The sequence below is a fragment of the Octopus bimaculoides genome, chromosome 3 (assembly GCF_001194135.2).
Source record: "Octopus bimaculoides isolate UCB-OBI-ISO-001 chromosome 3, ASM119413v2, whole genome shotgun sequence".
In the NCBI taxonomy this organism is placed as follows: domain Eukaryota; kingdom Metazoa; phylum Mollusca; class Cephalopoda; order Octopoda; family Octopodidae; genus Octopus; species Octopus bimaculoides.
Window position 1 is genome coordinate 107,069,663 of NC_068983.1, and position 18,161 is coordinate 107,087,823.

Consider the following 18,161-nt stretch of genomic DNA (forward strand, 5'->3'; position numbering starts at 1 on the left):
CTAACCATTCTTCTATCCCAAGTTTCCTCATTGACCACCAGATAAGGGATCGGGGGACCCTGTCAAATGCTTTCTCCATGTCAACGAAAGCCAGGTACAGAGGTTTATCCTTGGCTAGGTATTTCTCCTGCAGCTGTCTTACTAGAAATATGGCATCAGTAGTGTTTTTACCTGGCACGAACCCAAACTGCATCTCATCTAAATTGATTCGCTCCCTAATTAGTTGGGCTATGACCCTCTCTGTAACTTTCATAACCTGATCTAACAGCTTGATGCCTCTGTAATTATTTGTATATATATATATATATATATATCTGTATGTGTGTGTATAGAAAAATGAATAGATGAGAAACAATGATGGTGTTAATGTGCGTGTGCATGTCTATATGTGTGTATACACACACACACACACACACACACACACACACGCACACACTCATATATGTATATGTATGTATGTATGTATGTATGTATTAAGTATCTGTGCATAGATACATACATGCATACATATAAGTTGTGCGTGAGTGTGTCTTATTCTACTAGTGTTAATGATTTTACTATGAATAAATGGAACAGTTTAGAGAAAGCGAAGAACTGAATAACTGAGGGAGAGAAGTATGAAGTCAGAACTTTATAGAATTTTACTATATTGATGATTCATTTCTGGTTTTACAAGAGTACAAATGAAAATCGTTTTAAAGGATTTGTACAGCCCTTGTATTGAGTTAACCTTTATCAAAATATTTATTTATTTTCTATTTATCTTCTTTCAATCAGTAATTGACAGTGGTCTGGGAACAATTGGTTGGTAGCATTGGAATTCAGGAAGAGATCACTGTTCTGTCATGACAGATTAAATACATTCTGTAATTGAAGAAAATTCCTGAGAAGCTTCTTTTTTTCTCTCTTTTTTAAAAAAATTTTTTTTTTTTGGTTTATTTTGCTTTCTTGCTTTTCATTCTCGTTAATTTGGTTTACATTCTTTTTCCCATCTCTGTATCTCTGTTGAAATAGAATGACATTGGTTTACTGAGACAAGATTTTTCAACAACCAATCAATTTCCTGAAATTTCTGATTCTGTGTAGAAATATTTATATAATATGTTAAGCTTGTTAATAATTGTATAGTTCAGATACATACAGTTTCAAGTGGAAATAATATACACAATTTATTTTATACTCAAGTAAGCTCATACATACAAAACAAGATGGAAAAAAAATAGTACTTAAATACCAAAAGTAGAGTAAAATACAGTTTTACTGAAGCTGAAAAATACTTCAGAAACTCTTACTTGGAATTCATCAGACAGTTTTCTCACTCCTATCTTATGAACAGTTGCATGAAACTATGAGTAGCAGCTTGTGAAGTTTTTTAGTGTAAACAGAATAGAATTTATTTCATATGGAGATCTGAATGTATATGTTTAACCCTTTATCATTTAAACTGGCCTTATCTGGCCAAAATTAACTACCTGCATTATCTTCAAACCAGCCAGATCTGCCCTCTCACAGTTACCCAACAATATTATTTTAGAAATAATCAATCACATCATTGAAATCTCAGAGCTACAAGATATTGCAGAATTAATTAAAATCAATGTAAATAAATAAGCATTATATTTGACAGAGAAATCTGAATGCTAAATGGTTAAACAAAAACGGTGTGCATGTGCACACACACACATATGCACGCATGCACACACATGCACACAGACACATACAAGATAAAACAAAGTACAAGGAGACTAGTGGTGGTATGCATTGGCAGGTCTTGTATTATTAGGAAAAGTGACAGAAAGAGTAGAGTGAAATTGCTGTGGCGAGTTGAGTATCCAATGTTTTATATAGAGATCTTCTTCTGTTTAAAGAAGACAAAATGGAAATAAAGCTCAAATAGCTGAGTTTTACTTCTATATCTGAGAGACTGGCTGCAACTGCTGTGGAACTTCATGAAACAATATTTGAAATTGAAGTAGTAGCAAAATGATTGGCAGATTCATCTATCGCTACTATGTAAGACAATGATTCAAGGAAAAAAAAAAGAAGCTATGCACTAACAACAGTCACAGTATACACAAACCAACTCATAAATAAACTGCAAAATGAGAAATGTAGTGTACCACACAAAAAGCATAAAGAAGAAATGTAGTGACACCACTCATCATCATCATCCAATGTTTTAAATCACCAACCACTCATCTATCCCTAGTTTCCACATTGACCACTAGATAAGGGATTGGGGAACCCTGTCAAAAGCTTTCTCCATTTCAATGAAAGCCAAGTACAGAGGTTTATCTTTGGCTAGGAATTTCTCCTGCAGCTGTCTTAGCATAAATATAGCATCAGTGGTACTTCTCCCTGACACAAACCCGAACTGCATCTTATCTAAACTAACTCTCTCCCTAACTAGTTGGGCTATGACCCTCTCCGTGACCTTCATTACCTGATCCAACAATTTGATACCTCTGTAATTATTTGTATCTAAGCGTCACCTTTACCTTTGTAACAGTTGACTATGGTGCTGCTACAGCAGTCATTGGGTATGACTCTTTCGTGTATCACTTGGTTATCTATATGGGTGATTAGACTATAGCCTACACTGCCAGATATTTTAAGCATCTCAACAGTGATTCCTGATGGGCCAAGAGCTTTCCCTATTTTCATACCCTTAATTGCTTTATCTACCAAGGTACTGTCAATTCGAATAGCTGGTCCCCCTGTTGTGTCAACATTTGGCAGACTCTCTTTCTCTTCATTTAGTAACCTTTCACAGTGGCATCTCCAAGTCTCTCTATTTGCAGCATCATTAAATGCAAGTGAGCCATATAGATATGTATGTGTGTGTGTGTGTGTGCACGCACGTGTGTGTGTGTGTATGTGTGCATATGTATGTGTGTCTATGTGTGATTGTGTGTATGTGTGCTTATATATGTATATATTCAAATGTACACACACATATACCTGTATATATGTATTGCCATTTATATGCATTTTTCCATATGAGCATGGTTTGAATTGAACTGGACTTCTTCAGGACCGTATTGTGGCACTTGTGATACTTTATCATTTCCTTTATGAGAAACAGCTTTTTGAGATCAGCTTTCACAATCTTTTTTCTTGTTTCTCTTTAAGTCTTCTGTAATTTTGCTCCTGCTTAGCTTGCTTAGTACTTCTGTACTTAATTATCATCCTCCATACACATCATATGTCCATACCAGCTCAATCTTTTCTCTTGCATGCTATATCGCATTTCTCTCATACCTAGAATTTTTCTTTAATCTGCTTTGTGCTCTGACTTTCATGCATGCAAAGACTACATCTCCAGCAAAGCATGCTTACCTCCTTTCTTTTCAACTTTCACCTCCCTCCCTCATATTCAGTACTTATTTGCTACTACCAAGCCCCATTGCATTCATACACAAGCATCATACAATTTGCCTATCATTCAGAGAAAGAATTCTTTTATTGCCAGTAGAATTAAAATCTCCTTGAACGTTTCTGACTTTGCTCTCATTCAGGTTATTATGCTTTTGGAACATTATTTTCTACTGCTAATTGGGTCACCTACATAATGGAACCTATAGCTAATTCCAAGGAGCCCTCTGAGAATTAGAAAATATTTATCTAAGGGTACTCATATGCTAACTAACCTTGTCCATCTGCTGTTTATAAATTCCTTCCTCTCTATCAGCTTGCCTGTGATCACAGAGAGCCACTTATGTACCCACAATTTACATTGGATATCTTAAATGGCATATTGGGTACCATATATGGTATTCCTCTGACACCTTTTCTGATACCGAGCATGGCCACAACCCAGATGGCAGTAGAAGTCTGTCTCCTTTTCTTCTAAGTAAACTATTATTGTCTTTGTTAGATTCTAGACTTAGAAATCCTTCTTCCTCACTTGGCAATTCTTCTCTAATTCTTTGATGGATTCTTCATTGAGCACTGGATGATCAGTCTTAAACTTTTCTATGATTTGAATCACTATAATAAACAGGAGGGCTCTGAGAACCCATTGTTAACATTTAACCTTTTTTGACAGCATCACTGAACATTACTTCCACAGTTGTCACATTCATCTACACCTGATATTTATATTTGTAGTGACTATTAGACTATAGAGAGTGATAGTCTGTGGAAATTAATGAATGTAAATTATATAGTTACAGCAGTTTTGTCTTTGCTAAGAATTTTCCCCATAGTTGTCTCAGTAGAAAGAGAGAATCAGTAGGTTCCTGTCTTGGCACAAACCTGAATTGCATTTCCTTTAAGTTATACTGTCCCCATATATGCATATATGCAAAGGCATGGGAACAGGGGGTGCCGGTGGTGCACTTGCACCCACTGAAACTTTTGGGGGGTGCAAAATTAAAATTTGTACCCACTACATACCTTTGCCAGGTTCAGGAAGTAGTGTCTAAAAATTGATCTGTAATAGTTGCTTGAAGTTAGATTTCTTCTCTAAACAAAAACAAAGGACAAAAATGAATTAAAAAAAATTATGAAGGAGGTCATGAAACTCCCAAGGAAATTCTCTAGAAAGATATAATTCTGAACTAAAGCAGCATGAACATCAAAAGTATGTGATAACAACAAGAACAACGACATGACCATCAGCCATGGCCACTCCTCAATACTAGCACAAATGACAGGCCAGCTATTCTCATTCCTCATTTCCTCTGAATACCACAAATGACCCATCATCATCGTTGCCATTGTATTCTACTGCTATTAACCTTACCACAACTAAACAACAAGATCAGCAGCCTCTCACAGACACAAGAATATCGATGGCTATGAACTAAGCCTCCTTCATCAATGGGAAGGTAGAAACAATATGAAATTTAGTACATCAAAATTTCAGCTTCTTCATTACAGAGGGAACACACCAATTTGCTATATTTAACACAAGATAACATAATGATTGAAAGCACTAATGACATGTGGGACTTTGGAGTAATCATGCCAAATGATGCATTTTTCATCAGCCATATTATCAAACTGACCTCAAAATGCAGCCAACTCATAGGTAGGATCCTACGAACTTTTGTGACAATGGATCCAGTAGTTACACTAACACTATGGAAAACACTAGTTCTGAGCAGATTAGATTGCTGCTTACAGCTTTGGTCTCCTAACTCATCAAGTCTCATAGAAGAAACTGAAAGGTTACAAGGAACATTCAACAGTAAAATACCTTTGGTTAAAAGACTTATTTACTGAGAACATCTGAAAGCACTGTATCTTTACTCTCTTGAATGCTAAAGAGAGAGATATACTTTCACATATGTATGGAAAATCCTGGCATGCTCCAAACTTTGGCATTAGAGAGAATGTGTGCGTGTGTGCCCATCGCCACTTGAGAACTGGTGTTGATGTGTTTACATCCCATAACTTAGTGGTTTGCCAAAAGAGATCGATAGAATAAATACCAGACTTGGATCTTTTCTGTTTGGCTTTCAGGTTTCACTTCCTTCAATTTTGTTCCAATTGGTTTCAAATTTGGTGTATAGATGTGGGGTTTTTTATGAATATCATCTTTATGAATATCATTTCCATAATTAGGAAATGATATTCCTTTTTGCCATAAATTAATAAATAAAATTTCAATAGCTTTAAAAGTTTGCAAATTTGGGGTAGTCTTAGCTATTTGAAAGTCACAAATATATTGGTGTTTGTTTCCATTGTAACAAGCCAAACTGTTGAGTTGTCTTTTTGCTTGTCTGTTACATTGTGTCTTCCTGCTTTTACCTGACTGTTACTGTGAGACCCACTATTCTATGGTTGACTCGTATATTTTTGAATTCATATGGTGCAGGGGAGAGGAAAATTGTAATTTGTTTGACAAACTCCTGAAGTGCATCACAAATTTTCGTTTTTTGTAATTTAACATTCAGTTTTAGTTTCTTTTTGTTTCTTTTGTAATTTTTTGCATTATATGCCTGTTCCAACATTTCCCATGACTTTATTCATTAAAACTTATTAAAACTTATGTCGTTGAATGTTTTGCCATCACAACCTTGTCATCAGTCATCATAATTTTGTCGTCACTGAGAAATTGCTAGTTACCAAATCCTGTTTTCTGATTGGGTAAAAATGATTGAACTTTAAACCACTGTGATATTTTTCTAAAATTATTCTGGAACAAGTGAATAACATCAGATTCAAGGAAAAAGTACAAGAATATACTGAAGTTAAAAATTTCCACTTAATTTTAAAATTTCAAAAAGTGAAGCCCAGCAGGAAAGATCTAATGTTTAAAAGTGAACTTTATTAAGTCACATACCATGAGAATATCTTGGTCAGTCTACGAACTTTTCAGCTGACCTTCATAATAATAAAAATTATTATTATTATTATTATTATTATTATTATTATTATTATTATTATTATTATTATATGTGTTTGTTTTGATGTTATGATTGGAAAAATCCACCTTATTTGTAAACATTTTGTACCCGAATTTGCACTCACTAAGCAAATTTTGTTCCTGGGCCACTGCATATATGTGTCTGTGTAAGTATACATATATCCTCCTCCTTGTCGTCGTCGTCATCATCACCATCATCATCATTTAACGTCCAATTTCCATGCTTGACGTTTTTTTGGGGTGGGGGAGTTGGTAAAGCCAGGGGTAGCACCAAGTTCTATGGTCTGTCTTGGCTTAGTTTCTTTAGATGGATGTCCTTCCCAATGCCAACTACTCCTCAGAGTGTACTGGGTGCTTTTTATGTGACACCAGCACCAGTGCTTAAGAAATTTGAATGATTAAAAGTACAAGAAATTATATCATAAACTTCATTAGCTTACACCTGCTTCTACAATAGCATGCAATGCACTTATAGTTGAATGCTTGTGTATCAAACATGAATTGCAATTGCACTCATGTGCAAAGCTTCAGTGAAGCTCTAGGGTAATACACAAGCATTCAACTATGAGTGCAATGCATCTTATTGCGGAAACAGCTGTAAGCTAATGAAGTTCATTTCTTAATTTCTTGTTCCTTTGTCATTTTACTTTCTTATTACTGCTTTGTACTTGACTGATACTTTATTCTGAAGCATAAATATATTGTGTTCTAACATCAGGTTAGTAATATCACTATGCCTAAGCAAAATAGTATATATTATATATATATATATATATATATATATACAAAGACATACACATAGTTACACATGCACTTTCATATATATCATCATCATATCATCATCGTTGTATCATCATCATTATATCATCATCATCATTGTCATCAACATTAACAATATAATCTTGAAAGTGGGGGCTCATCTTTCTCATATCTCATCACTCCACTCCTTTTCGTAAATTCTTTGATCTTATTTCTGTCACAGCATTTTCTACTATCAGGAGAAGACAGTTTTTCATCCAGTAGTCGTCAACCATTTATATACATCAGTTGTCCTTCTTGCATACATCAGTTAATGCCTATTGTGCTTAAATCTTTTGTATTCTGCTCAAATGCATGTTAATGTTACACATACTGCAAACCACTCTTGATGTGTTTGTCTTCAACTTATGTGTATTGAAAGTTTCTCTTCTGTGACTAGTCATTTTAAAAATATTTATTCCTCTTTGATGTATGATATATTATGTATAACTTCCAGGATATTTACCATGTAGAGAATCATAACAGCTTTCTTGTCTTTTTAGATTGGCATACTAAATAGAGAATGCTTGCATCTTAAAAGTTAATGAAATTTGACAGAGGACTCATGCTTTATGATAAATACTTTCAAGACTCTGTTCATAAACATGACATTCTACTAAAAGTTTTAAATAATGGTTTAAAATTTTAGAACAAGGTCAACAATTTCAAGGGAGAGGGTAAGTCAATTACTACTACCCCAGTGTTCAACTGGTACTTCTTTTATCAGCCCCAAAAGGATGAAAGGTAAAATAGGCCCATTTTCAAAAGTTCTGAATTAAAATCTTCCACCAAACCTTAGTCACAATTTATGTTCCTAACACTAGCTTAATGATAACTAAGTTATTTTACTAAATTCTTTGTTATATTCATGATTAATTCAAAGAAACACAGAGCATCTCAACAAAAATATGGTAACAAAAGGGTTCAAAAGTGAATACTGTAAACAACTGAGTACTTATTTGCTATTATTGTTGTTATTGTTTATAGTTAATACCATTCCATAGCACATATTTGTCAATATTTATGTCTGGACAAAGCATCATTTTAAAACCTAAGTATAGTGAAAGTATAGTTTTTCTATACCCCAAATTATTTAAATTAATTCTGTGTTAATACATCTTGCAATTTAGGTGGGCTTATAACAATTATAGATCTCTCTGTCACTCTCTCAATATGTATGTGTATATGTACATATTGATTTCCATTATCTGCGTGTATTTTCTATATAACTCTGTAGCATCATACCAATTTACAAATACATCCATGCAAGATGGCTACAAACTCATGTTCGAGTATTGCCATCATCTGATTGAAAAGTCCCACACATGCAAAGGCTATGACCAGCCATTTTTGTGATAGGTCTTATTTTTTTTCAAGTGGTGCCTATGCATGAAGATTTTATTTTATAGAGAGTTAAAGATTTGCCCTTGCTGAACATGGACAACATAAACTTGAAAAGAAGAACTAGTCTACATCATTGAATATTGTCAGTGTTGCATGTTTTTTCTCAGAGTTTCCTTCACCTAGACAAATGTTGTGACAGCATTTTTTGATTGACTTGGAGAAGGCTTTTGACAGTTACCATTTAAAACCTGATGGTCATTAGAAAAGCCAAATGTAGGTGAATGTCTTGTAAGTGTGATACACGCAATGCACATAGATATGGCCAGTAAAGTAAGAATTGGCAATAACTTATTAATGAATTTAGCATGCAGCTAGTGTGCATGGGGAAGGCAGTAAGTTGGCAGAATCGTTAGTATGCTGGTAAAATGCTCAGCTGAATTTTGTTTGTCTTTACGTTCTAAGTTCAAATTCTGCCAAGGTTGTCTTTGCCTTTCATCCATTCAGAGTCGATAGAATAAGTACCAGTTGAACTCTGGTAATCCGACTTGCCCCTCCCCTGAAATTGCTGGCCTTGTGTCCAAGATTTGAAACCAATATTAGTGTTCATGGGTGATATGCTACGGATGAGCTAAGAGAAAAACTGGGTATAAGTAGAAGTATATGTAGTGTGCAGAAGCATTGGTACAGACATATAATACATCTGGATAATGGCAGATAGCGAAAGAAAGGCCAAGAGATCCAAGTGGGAGGAAATTGCAGAAAAAAACTAAGAAATATACAAGCAGAAATGATGAAAACTAATCTAAGGATGCTGAGCCTCACAAAGGAAACAGATGATAAAGAAAAGGCAGCAAATAACAGGATTGTATGCTGTTGGAGAGGCCCCATTCAAGTTATACAAGCATGGAAAAGCAGATTTAATAATGAAGATGATATATATATGTATGTATGTATGTATGTATGTATGTATGTATGTATGTATGTATGTATGTATTTATGTATGTATGTATGTATGTATATTTGACTTTGGTAAATTTAAAGATAGATTTAGTATTTCAGATTTTTGTAAAAGGAAAACCTAAAATTTAGAACCATCTTTCCATTGAAGAATATCAATGACTTTAATATGGCGTAGTAGCACTGTTTTGTAGACAAAATGATGATGTTTGATAAAATTTTGAGTGGGTAAAAATGGATTAATGTTTGAATGCTTTTAAGATGACATTAGCTAAGTTAGAGTGGCATTCAGAAAAGATGAAATTAAAAAACAGAATGATCCTCCACCCTGAAAATAGATCAGATTTTTATTGACATAAAGGAGATACAGAACCAATTTTCAATAATCTTCAGTGATTCTCATATCAAGTAGTTCAAGGAAATATTGGAGAACAATTTTATCAAGAAATACAACTGGAAGCTGAAATAGATATGCTTCACTTCATACATTTCAAATGGCAAATTTACTTTTACATTGCAGTTTCTTGATCCTGTTAAATTATGTATTTAACGATGTATCACTGTTCAATTTCTTCTATTATTATACCATATCTTATCATTAAAGATAGAGACAAAGCTATTTCTATGAAATTTTAAATGAATGAATTTCTTGTATACAGAATTTATTAAATAAATCAGTAAGATTATAAGAAATATGAATATTTTATTGAATACAATTTTATTCAGGTAGACTTTTAAAGTACAGAATACTTTGTAATCTATTTATTATTAACTATATATATTTTTTGTTGATATATTGTGTTCCATTTTAACAAATTATAAAAGCATTTGCTAATTATTTATTAATCTTAAATCTTGGGATATTTTGTAACTACTTATTTAAAGGATTTCATTAATACTTTTGGATCAGATTGATATATTTTGCTCTAGCATAGCAACTCTTCAGTGGCTATTGTTTCACATTTCATCTTTGTTTTCCTGAGTTCGCAATACTCTCAAATATTCTGGAGATGTTTTTGCTTTTTGTCTTTCAGTTATTACACAAAGCGGAGATACTGCTATTCCCCCGACATATAGAAGAAAAAATAGAAAAGAAAGAAAAAATGAATACAATAAATAAACACTGAATGGTATTTTTTTAAAAATTAAATCTACTGAGATTATCAGGCATATTTTTGTGGACAGATTTGATTGATTTTTCTATTATTGGTGATCTTTTTTTGCAATATCCATTGTTAGATATATTTTCCAGTTCTTGGCAAGCTTTTATCTTCATGTAGTCTTGAAGAAACATCAATTGTATTGTTACTTTTCTTATCACCATCATGTATGCATTGAAACTTTTATTCTGTATAAAGTCATGCTGTTTGATAAGCTGCATTCTTCCAGATTGCAAAAGTAGCCTTTTTTTGTTTGTTTATATGTATTTTTCCTGTAATTTTCTTTTCTTTGCATATTTATTCTTCTCTTCTTTTCATCCCCATTGATAAAAACGAATTATTCTCTTTGAAACTTAAACTTCCATCAAAGTCAATCTTTTCTTCCTTTTTACAATAAATTCTAGTCATTTTTGACTTGGCCAATTTCTGAAAATGCTTTCAAAATATGTGAATAAATCAATTTTTACGTTATAATCATGAAAATTATTTTCAGTTTCTTTTTTAGTTTATAGAAAAAAAAGAAGAAAAAAAGAAAGAAATGAAATGAAGAATCCAAAAGGAACATATTTTTTTATTGAAATTATAATAAAGTTAATAAAGGACTTGATTTGAGACTATATTTCAGACCTTTGACTTTAGTCAATATCTATTATAGAAGGATTAAATTTCAAGTTGTCATTGATCCAGTCTGTGAGAATAGAAAACTTTCAGCATTAATTTCTATTGTCTCTAAAATTTGCTGCAGTTAAAAATAACTCTCTTTATGAAAAACGCTCAAGATAACTGGTGTGTTTAACAGTCTTTCTATTTCTTTTAATAGCAGTATAATTACATCTTCATTTACGTTCTAAGCTAATGATGTGGATTGTTACTCACTAGTGTATATTGCTTATGTCTGGCGTCTTCCATGTTCTCTACTGAAACATCAGTGCTGTTTCAATTTGAAACCTCACATACATTTATGTATTTTCTAATCATTTGGTGGTTACTAGCTTTTACACTTTCTGTATTTATCTCCCTTTTTATTTCAGGACATAGAAATACAAAATATTACATGCATAGGTTTAAAAGTGGCCTGAGATTCTTGAAAGCCAGGAAGCAATATTTCTTGCTGACCTTCTGCTTTTCCAGCTGATGACCTCTCTCTTATTGCTCACAATGCCAAACACTTATAGTTTTGTTTGAAAGAAACCATAGCAACTGGTATGAAGTCAAGGAAACTGTAACATGAATGCAATAAGAGTTGAGGAAAGTAAACGAATAATGCAATAAGAAAATTACTTTGACCTGTATCAGTAATATAACAAGAATAATGAAAATCATTTCACTCTAGGCAATGGAAAGGGAAGAATCAGAATGTTTGCATTTAGTAATTTGGAGTAAGTTGGACCTGAAATATCAAAGTAAGAAAATTGCTTAGAGGTAAAGTAACCTAATATTCTTGTAAGGATTTATTAATATTACACCTGAATATTTTATAAATAGGAAATGAACATTGCAATAACATTTTAAAAATATCATTATAATTTTTTTTATCAAAAGTTATATCTCTTAACTGCTTTATGAGAATTGTGTAACAAGATCGTTTCTCATGCCTCACAAACAAATTATTCAGTAATAAATGAGACAGTTGCTTATCTTTTCTATCCTGTTTTCTATATGGAAAAATTATACTCATCAACATAGGCTAGCACTTCATTCTATATTTGTCTTTCTCTGTTAATCTGCCAGCTAAGGAAGGAAGAGTTTGGTGTCCCATTTATAATATAATTCCTGTGATAAGATACAGAATTATGACAATTAAGCTAAAAATCTGATGGTTGCCTCCTCAACCACTACAACTATCCAACTATACATTGTTACTGGTAGAAACAGCAAAAATACAAACTGTGGAGAATGTATTTATCAGTAAAGTTATCTACTGAGAGTTCTAAGAAATTTTCTCAACTATTTGCTGTCTTTAAAATTATTTAATCAAATGATGAAGGATAAGTGTACTGGCCTTTTAAACTCTTATTCACAGTTTAGATTGATGAAGTTATTTATATTGAATTTCTAGCATTTGTAGGAGAAATGTAGGTAAGCAATGAATACAAAAAGGTTGCAGTTTTAGAGGAGGTTAATAAGACAAATACTTATTGCAAAGAGTAAAGTAAGAATAAAGACATAGTAGAGATGATGAGATAAGATGAGGGAGAGTCAATTAAGTGAGCTTTGGTGGACATGGTTTTGCAGATAGCTAATTTAGAGGAACAAGTACACTTACAGTATCAACTGAAGGTAAAGAAGGATGTGAATAGTGGGTTGGACTTGAACTTTGTAGAGGATCATCAACAGATCAGGGTTGAAGTATTTTTTGTGCCTTAAGAGGAAATTTAACCCTTTAGCATTCAGATTACTCAGTCAAATGTAGTGCGTATTTATTCACATTGTTTTAAATTAAAAATATATTATCTCATAGATTTGAAATTTTGATGATGTGGTTGTTTACTTTTAGAATGACATTGTAGAATAGGTGTGAGAGGCCAGATCTGTCCAGTTTAAGCATAAAACAAGCAGAATATTTTGGCCAGATATGGTTGGTTAAAATGCTAAAGGGTTAATCAAATTTTGGCCATGTTATATATGTGATGTTGGCAGGAATTTTGAGGTTTAGCTTTTGTAACAACTTTGAATATTTTAGTTGTATGTTGCTCTTGATTCCTGTGTGGAGAGATTATAATGTCAGGCTATTACATTGATATGTAAAATGATTGGAGTTTTCGGTTATTAAAAGTAATTTAGATATATCTTCAAGTATCTTGTAAGTGTGGCATAAGGTGTTCAAATTGCATGTGGACCAATGCTGTACGTGAAAGATTAAGGAAAAGTGTAGAATGGTATTAGCTATATAACAGTGTGTATAGTGAGAAGTAACAGTAAGTAGGCCTGATTTCTTTTTATGATTGCCATAACATGAATTAGCACATTTGTTGCTATTCTTGCTTATCTGTGTCTAAGTTGCATTTTAGTAAAGTCACATCTTTTACATGGTCATTACTTTAAATTACTTTGATATTTCAGGCTGGAACATTTTACTATTTATGCAAATAATGTCTTTCCATTGCTAAAAGTATCTTATGTTTTCTGTTTTTATGAGTTTATTGTAACTATGACTATTAGCAAGTCTTTCATTTAGTGGTAGTAGTCTGCTTGTTGATCTCTAAATACAAATGGCATAATGTTAATTCTGGTATTTGGTTTTAATGGCTGTTTTGTACTGACTTTGGTTTCTTTTCACTTTTGTAATTTATATTACTTTAAAAACTTTTCTGGAAACTTCCCTTAAGAAATGAAATTATGAAACGAAGATTCTGCAGAGAAGATACAAAGTTGTTTATCTTCCTTTCTTTTACTATTCTGCTTAATCTCACTTTTGGATGCTGGAGGTTGGTGATGCATTTCTGTAATAAAGTTCAACAAAAAACCCCATGTGCTATAAAGCCAGTACTTCTATAAATGATTAAATATGCTTTTAATATGTAAATTTAGGTTTGAAGGACATGCTTTAAAAGAAAAATTTGAGGAAAATATTACATGGTATATGTATAATTCCAGAGGTCATATAAAGTTAAACAAAAAAATGTTGTAAATTTGTTAAGATGACCCATGCAGAACATGCAGATATTGCAAGAAAAAATATGCATAAAGGGAATAACCTTTTGAACATTCACCTAATCTACCATACTAAATACTGCTATAAATGAAGAATGTCTTCTAAGAATACTACATGGATAGTGTTGTAAAGTTGTTATCCTTTAGCATATGGAATAAATACCAATAAATCAAATTCAGTATCAAATATATATGCTTAAATATATAAATTTTAGAAATGTACATTAATGAAATTTATATTTTAAAGAAATTATGTATGCAAGTCACTAGAAGCTTATTTTATAGATTTTCCTTTCCATCATTTGAATATTTCAATAAATGGCTTAAAAACATAAAAGTTTGTCTTGTGTAAACATTTTTCATATTTCCCGTCATACAATAGCTCTGAAAACTATTGCACAAGAGCCACTCTCTAGCAGACAAATCAATATCTCCAGTATTGTCAGTTCTCACATCTAACCACTCCCTATGGCAGAAAGAATTGGTTATTATTTATTTGTTACTGCAAGAATGTTTTACTTTTTACATTATGCTTTCATCACTGATTTTGCATCCCTCATACTGCCACTAACACATCTCTATTGAATATATTCACTAAAGTCACTCAATAAATTCAACATCATCATTGGTAAAGTATATACCCCGGTAGGTTCTACAATAACCAAATAAATAAATAATGGAAAAAGGTAACAGTAGCAACAACTACAAGAAGTGCAGCAGCAACAGCAGCAACTAGTAACAAACAAATGTTAAACAAATGACTTGTCAAAGAAATGTTATGGTATTACAAAAAGAGGAAATAAAAAAAATTTCTTACAAAGAGTATGCTTGAGAAATATCTTGAAAGAAATAGTTTAAACAAAGTTTCAATCTATAATCTGAGCTGTGCTGTTAGAATCATCATTACTATCAATTCTGTGTTGACTTCATACACTGACACATTTATACTTTGACTGTAAATACTGGTGACTCATCTGTTCACATTTGAACTCAAAATTCCAATAAAATTGAAAGCTTACCTTTTATGGTATAACCTGATATTGTTACCGATCATCAATTGAATTTTCTATAATTTTTATTTATTTATTTTTGTGTAAATAACAAGAAATAATGGAATAACGGAAATAAAGAAATTCCAACATATGAGGGTTGGCTGAAGAGTTCATAAGCTGACCAAGATACTCTCATGGAATGTGACAATGAGATATATTTTGCAACATACCTACCTCCCATTCTTGTGGTACACACAATTCTTCCATCAGTGTTGCAGTGTTTGATGAAGATGCTTTCATCCTGTTGATCAAAAAATCATCACCAGAAGACATGATGTCACCATCACTGTGATAATAGCATAGTTCTCTCCATTGATGCTGTAGCCCTTTTGAAGAACATTATGGTTTTTACATCCAAAGAAACTGAGGCCATCACTTTCCTGGCAGATGAAACAAATCTGCACTTCTCTGGAGCAGATGAGAAGGGATGCTTCCACTGCATGGATTGTTTCTGGCTCAAAGTGATGAACCCAAAACTCACCCTGGGTTAGCAAACACTCTATGAAACCAGCAGGATTTGCCTCAAACAACGTCAGATTTTCCTGCGATGTGATCAGCCTCGTGAACTTTTGATAAGGTGCCAGAAGACATAGCACTGACTGAGCAGAAACCTTCATCATGCCAAGTTCATTGTACAGAATATTCTCAACTCTCATGTGATATGCTAATAGCATTAGCTATTTGATTTATAGTCAATCACCTGTCATCCATCACCATGTGGTGAACACAATCAATATTTTCCTTGGTCTTGGGAGTTGCAGGACCCCCAGGTCTTGGGTCATCTTCAAGACTCTCCGTTCTCATCCTAAATTCAGCTGCCCATTTTTGTTCTGTTGATAAAAGTGGAGCATCATCCTCTAATGTAGCAAGCATATCAGGATAATGTTTTCAGGGGCTAAACCCTTTTTCTGCAGGTACTTGGTAACACTACAATGCCAAATTTTGTCCGTTTTCAGAAGTCACTATTAGTTACATTTGAAGTCTTCTTTGAACAGTCAGATGTCAGTTTACCTGGAAAGAAACAATGAAGTTGTTAATAAGAAGAGTTGAAATTAATGCCTGCAAGATTTCACAGTTCTAGCATCATTCCTTCATGGTCAGTCTATGAACTTTTCAGCTCACTCTTGTATATTGACAAATTTCTTAAATAGATTTGAATGTGGATGGCAGAAGAGTGAGAGGTCATGAGTTCAATTCAGTTCAACAATATGGTATCATGACTGAATATTATGGTATTAACTACTTTAGAAAATTAGATATTTCCACTGCCTTTAGTAGGACTCAGCTCCAACTTATAATTTATTAAATACCTGAATATCTAACGACCTCTATAACCCTTATAGTCTTCAAAATTCCAATTTTGAGATATTATCCAATGTGTTCTTTGAATTTTTCGGATAGTATGTTTGATTTGAGAGAGAATTTTGCTATTATTTCTAGTAAGGGAACAACTACTTAGAGGTTCTCTCTCACCTCATTAGCTCATACATGTATTTAAGACAAACATTTTTAGCAGTAAGTGTACTGCATTAAGGAAGTCCAGTCACAATCTCAAGTCATTGTAAAGCAGTATTCTCTAGTGTATAAGTAAGAAAATAAAATATAATTCATAAACTTTCACTAAATATTTCATATATTCTTATTGTCTTATCATTAAAACTGTGTAACTTGTAAAACTTTCCAAATGCAGAAATTACATTTTCAACTTGGAGCTGATATTTCTTTTAGCTTTATGTATTTTGGAGAACTCTTCTCCAAAACTAATTCATTAAAATAAAGAACAATCCTTACTGCTGCGAAGCTGATATAAACAGCCTTTTCTTAGTAAAACTTAAAATAAGGATGATCCTAATAAAATACAGAATTTCTGCCAGCATAATAAAATTTTGAGTAGCTACAATGTTAGTAAAACACAAAGTTACAACCATTTTACTAAAACCTTGAATGACAGCTATCTTCATAAAATTTAGAATTAGCATCTTTGTAAAACCTTCAATGACAGAAATTTTACTAAAACGTACACTGACAGTTATTTTAGTGAAATTTAAAATGACAGCCATTTATTTATAGAGGAGGAAGCAATTATCTAATAATGTGGGTTTATAATTGACTCACATGAAGACAAAGATATTTTCAGTGAAGTAATAAATTGGAGAAATAAGCTGATCATTAGGCAAAAGATTTAAAGAAAAACCAAAATATTTGTAATATTTTTCATATTAACTCACAAATAATGATTTTGCATTCAATCAAATGAAAAAAAAAAAAAAACAACCATTCTTTTTTTACATTGTATGCAAAATAAAAATAATGGCTTTTCATCATTTCATTTTCAGTAATGGAAATGAGCTCAGCTTGTTAGTAATAAAAATTTTCCATTCTGTAGCACATTATTACCATAGTTTCAAGGGGACCACCTTGAATTGTTCTCCACTTCAAATTGCTATTCTTTTACTTGTTCCAGTCATTTGACTGTGGCCATGCTGGAGCACCGCTTTAATGAGATTTTATTGAATAAATTGACCCCGAACCTTTTAACGCATAGTACTTATTCTATCAGTCTCCTTTGCCAAACCGCCAATTTATGGGAATGTAAACACACCAGCACTGGTTGTCAAGTGGTGACAGAGGACAAACACAAATACATACACACACATAGATAAATACATACATTCATATATATATGTATATATATACACACACATTTAGATACTAGAATATAAGGATAAAATCACATTAATGATTTTTATCAGGTAGTCAGTATACAATAAAAATTTATAGGTAATTTATACATTAAATTAGAAATTATATATATATATA